We start from the raw sequence: 6000 nt of genomic DNA, 5'->3' as shown, positions 1-6000 counted from the left end.
TATAAATCTTATTGTCACTAATATCTTCCTATTAGATCTATGGAAACGAGCTTATTCTTATCTTTCCTTTTATTCACATTAGCATATGTGAAACTTTACTGTAAAGTGTTCAATATTTTACGCAAATATATTAATTTTTACTTATGATTTGTTTTGTATCTTTCTTAAATATCATTCCTTATCCTGAGTTTCCTAAGATATATATGTTATTTCAATACTGATAAATATCTGTATATCATGTTAGATGTTTATCCCATCTGGAAGTTATTTTATGCCTAACATGAGATAAGAACCTATTTTTTTCCTCCAAAAGGTAATTGCTTCAATGCAGTTTACTGAATGCTATTATTTCCTTACTATTTTTTTTTTTTTTTTGGCCAAGTTCATATATATTCATTTGGAAATCAACTGGCAGTGTTAACCAAGGGGAAAAACAATTGTATTCAATGATTTATTGTGCGAACATCCTATCCCCTTCAATTTTGTTTTTTTGGCAATCTTGATCTGAACTTTAATAATTTGGTCAGAATCTTAATATCAGTTTATCAAGATTTCTCCCCCCATAAGGCTACTGTGATTTTGACTGTAATTATGATATCATTATATCCTGACCCGGAGAAATTTAACATTTTAAATATTGAACCATAATATTCACAAACATGAATATGTTTTCATTTACTCAATTATCATTGATGATTTTCAATGACATTTTATAATTTTCTCCCTAGAACTCATTCACTTCATTTAATAGTTTTTTAACCATGACTTATTCCAATATTTGTCCCATTGATTTTTCTATTTGTGCAAAGTAAAAGTACACATACAATATTGTGGAAATTATTATTAACAATTTAGTATTTTTAATAAAGTATATAATGTAATATTCTTATATAGAGTTAATGTATAAACAGGGTTTTGATTGATATCAAATAAAAACATAGAAGTTTTGTCTGGGACTAGAAAGAACAAAACATGAGATGAAGAACACAGAAGGTACAGATTAATCTGTAAATTATTATATCTTTAAAAAGACAGATTGAATAATCTGAAGTAAACACAAAAAAATGTAAACTTCTGAATAGCAAATATATGTTTATTAATTATATCCTTATAATTATCTTTAAAGATAATTACAAATAAATACATTCAATTAAAAAGGAAATGTAACAGAGTTCCCATCATGGCTCAGAAACAGCAAACCTGACTAGGATCCATGAGGATGCGGGTTTGATTCCCAGTCTCACTCAGTGGATTAAGAATCCTGCATTGCCATGAGCTGTTGTGTAGGTGTTAGACGCAGCTTGGATCCTGCATTGCTGTGGTGCAAGCTGGCAACTGTAGCTCTGATTAGACCCCTAGCTTGGGAATTTTCATATGCTGCAGAGGCAGCCCTAAAGGGAAATATATATATATATATATTTATTTATTTTGCCTAGCTTGCGGCATATGGAAGTTTCCGGGCCAGGGATTGAGCCTGTGCCACAGCAACAGCCTGCACCACAGCAGTGACAATGCTGGATCTTTAAACTGCTACACCACAAGGGGAACTCCAACAAGGCAAGGCTTTAAAAGAGAAACACAGGAGTTCCCATTCTGGCTCAGTGGGTTGAGAATCCAATGTAGTCTCTGTAAGGATGCAGGTTTGATCCCTGGCCTTGCTCAGTGGGCTAAGGATCAGGTGTTGCTGGAAGCTGAGGCATGGGTCACAGATGTGTTCTGTTCCTCTGTGCACAGCTACATCCCCAATTTGACTGCTAGCCTGGGAATTAACCTATGCTGCAGGTGTGGCCGTTAAAAGAAAAAAATAAAAATAAAAGAGAAACATAATAAAATCAAATAAACAAACAGCTGGAAATAAAATTTACAACTGTATACTAGCCATAGTTGATTTATCCAAGAGGTATCCCCAGACAGCAGAAGAGTGACCTTTCAGGGCCAAGAATAGAGCTCTTCAATATTCTGTTTGGAATCCTAAGCAGGTGCTGTACACTGTTGGTGTCAGCAGATCTCCACTCAGACTGATACTGCAGTGCCAGTTAATAGCAACATGCTTCAGATCTTCCTATATCTTACATAACTGATATTCTTATACCTAGGCCGCCCTGTTCTTCCTCTCAGCCATTTCCACAGCAATATTTGAAACCCCTATTCATTATAAAGAGATCCTCTTTTACGTTGAAATTCTTCACAGAATCCTTCATTTCTGTCCTTGCCTCAGGCTAAGACCTGACTTTTTTTTTTTTTTTTTCCCTGAAGCTTTCTTAAGGGGAGGAGGATGTTCATTCTCCCATACTTTATATATCTCTGGACAAGAAGATAATTCTGTTAATATTCTCTCAGAGTTTCATTGTCACTTTCACATAATTTTTCTTTAAAAAATAGTATGAGGTTTAAACTTATAGACTCTGAGATAAGATTGCCTAGGTCTAAAGTCTGGCTCTACAAATTCCTAGCTATGTGATATTGGGAAATTAGTAATTCTTCTTGTATCTCAAGTCCTTCACCTGAAAATCATAGATCAAAAATACTTAGCTTCTATACTTGTACAAATTAAATGAATTAATATACATAAAACACAAGACAGTGTGTTTTTTTGAAATATACGATAATATGTTTCACATGCATTTATTATTATAATGTTTACCAGAAGAGTCCAATCTGTATTTTTTAAATTTCTACCATTGGTTTTATATATGATCTATGTAAGAACACAAAAATCTCAAATACCTCCATTAAAAAAAAAAAACAACTCTGATATTTCTTTTTTCTCTATGGAAAATTCCAGTCATTTACTTCATGTATTGTCTTGTGATATAATTTTATACAACTTATAAGAAGACATGAACATAAAAATATTGACTGGGTATAACTAGATGTACTAGGAAAAAGCTCATAAACTAATATTTTAAACTAATTACTAGGTTGTAAAATGTATAGAATCAAGACAAATCAAAGCAAATACATGAAACCTGAAGTGAGGGAAAGTAAGTTCTCTTTTTTTGTTATCCATAAATAAAAGATCTACATTACAATGCAAACTTAGGTGCACTGCACTGCAGTGAACACTTCATGGCTCAAGAGAATTTACATTGTATTAAACAGGATAGTTACTCACCTATGGGAGCTGTGGCGTATTGGACAATTTTAGTTATTGCCCCAGACCCCACTAAATAAGAACAAAAATTAAACCAATGAAAATATAATTATGTCTCTAGAAATTATAACTACATTTATTCTTTACTACAAGTTGTAAAACTTTAACTAAAATGTGGAAAAACCTTGTGTATTAAGATAAGTAGTTTGGTCTAAAGCTTTCCAGATTGCTCCCCTATAGCGATAAAGTACATAGTCAAACTATTATAGAATTAAGACATTTGGACAACTTTCCTCAATCCTTCAAGCAAGAATTCCATGTTTACTACAGTCCTAAATTGGCACTAATCTGTGATAGCTTCCAAAATATAAAAAGTTAAGTTGGACAAATGTGCCATGTTATGCTCGCTTTGTGAAAGTCCAAATTTGCTAAGTCTGACACTGTGAACTTCTTTGTCAATGACTGCTTTAATAAAAAGGATTCTATGCAACATTACAACAGCAACATTAGTCTTCAAGTCTTGACCACTTAAAATAAGAATTAATGCATCTCAAAATGCAGCCTATAAACAACTAGGCATCCTAAATATTGTTCCAGTGGTACCCATGAGGGTAAGACAACTTTCCTATTGATAAGATGATACTTCCTTTTTCACTGTGATGGCCCTGATAGTTCAAAAGCAATGGCACATAGAGCTCCAAGAACTTAACCATGAGTCAAAGTAATGGCACCTAACAGTGCTAGTAATCAATCATTCAATCCTTCACAGCAAGAAACTTGAAAAAAAATCCAGTTTCACTTTAGAGTGTCTTTGATCAAGCAGCAAAAATTATTTCTTATTAAATATGAACCACCTAGTAAAATTTTTTCAATACTTTATGTGATGAAATTGGTACTATGCAAAAAGCCCTTGTATTCAGAACTGAATCACTATAGTCAATTGGAGAAAAAGAGCCTGTGCAGTTTGAATTGTAAGCAGGTTGCAGCCACTTTGCTTGTAAAACAAAATCTTATTTGAAAAAAAAAAAAAAAAACACTATAGAAAGACCAAGTATAGTTGTTCAGTCTTGGATATTCAACAAATACACTCTTCCCTATGAATTAAATGAACCTGCCCCCTCAAAGAAAACAAATTTAATGATTAATGATATAGTCTGAGCTTTAACCTAAACCATTAGAAATTTGGAAAACAGATATCCATCATCATGAGTTTCATCGTTAATAGCTGCCCAATATATAGAGATTTTTACAATAAGATTACTAGGGAAAAAGGTGAATGTGATTTAATTTTAGCATGTTTTAGGGAGATCTCCAAATTTAATCAAACAATGTTTTCTGAATGATCAATCCATCTGTGAAACGGTGCATTCAAATTGCAAGATGGACCAATGGATTTTAGTGTAATAGTATATGAAATGCTCAATGATGTAATTTCAGACTTCACAGTGCAACTAACCTTTAATAAAGTATCACTGGTCTAGTTTTGGCATAATATTAAAGAAAAATGTTCAATTATATGAAAAAGGTATTAAACTCTGCTTTCTAACAACATACATGTTTGAGGCTGAACTTTTTTCATATATTTAAACTAAAATAAAACATTCTGCAACAGATTAAAATATGAGCAGATATGAGAATCCAAGTATCTTCTATTAATGCATATATTAAATGGATTTGCAAAAACTATAAAATAATCCAAATATTTTCTTTCATTTTTTTCCTGTTTTGGAAATATGTATGTATTATAGTTTTCATTTAAAAAGGCCCTTTATGTTAATATATGGTAGATTTATTATTATTTTAAAAAAGAAAGAGTAAATTTTAAAAACTCTTATAGTTCAATAGATGTATTCCTTATAAACAAAATTTCAGGGAATCCTAATGATTTCTAAGACTAAAGCAGTCCCAAAACGCCAAAGTTTGAGAAATGCCTATTTAGGTCAAAGATCAGTCCCTTTCTCAGCTCTTCTGGATTTCTTCTCCTGGAGCAGAGAATTTCACTGGTTTTCTGCAGCCATGTCAGGGAAGAGCAGTTCTCTATGAATATACTATAGCAGTGCCTCATAATGTCTGATTTATGGTTTAAGGATATGATTTCCCCAGTGCTTTTTTTTGTTTTACAGAGAACTTGGCTCACCAAAATATCATATTTTTCATAAAACTTTTTTTTCAGCCAGATTCCTATAAGAAAGTTGTTGGCTTAAAGCAAGTTAACTTGTTTTCATTTCTACCTACTATCCATTTTGTGTGTGTGTGTCTTTTTAGGGCCATGCCTGTGGCATATGGAAGCTCCTAGACTAGGGGTCAAAATGGAGCTGAAGCTGGCAGCCTACACCACAGCCACAGCAACACCAGAGCCCCAGATCTGAGCCATGTCCATGACCTACACCGTAGTTCGTGGCAACGCCAGATCATTTAACCGAGAGAGGCCAGGGATGGAACCCACATCCTCAGTATACTAGTCAGATTCTATAACACTCTGAGTCACAATGGGAACTCCTTTAGTATCAATTTTTGACTTGATTCATTTTTCAAATTCATTCACATTTTTGTAACTGGATTTTTCTACTATAAAACTAACTTCTTTCAACTCTATATTCTGAAATTAAAAATTTTTGGACTTTCAAAGTTTATTAATAAAAAGAATTTAAGTGCACTGACAACATTTTTTCACTTATTAGAGCCTTCTGAGAGATTATCAATAATTTAATCAATTATATTGGTACAATTTTAATCAGTAGTAGGATGAATAACAACACTATTAATAACTGCATTTTCATTTCACTCATGCAAATGAAGAAAAAGAAGAAGGAGGTGGAGGAGGAGAAAACAGGGATACTGCCAAACATTTTTTTTCTTAAATCAAGATATGACATAGGATCTACCAGTCTAAATGGGAAATAAAC

Source organism: Sus scrofa, chromosome 13 (genome assembly GCF_000003025.6).
Source record: "Sus scrofa isolate TJ Tabasco breed Duroc chromosome 13, Sscrofa11.1, whole genome shotgun sequence".
Taxonomy (NCBI): domain Eukaryota; kingdom Metazoa; phylum Chordata; class Mammalia; order Artiodactyla; family Suidae; genus Sus; species Sus scrofa.
Note: the sequence above shows the minus strand (reverse complement) of the source record.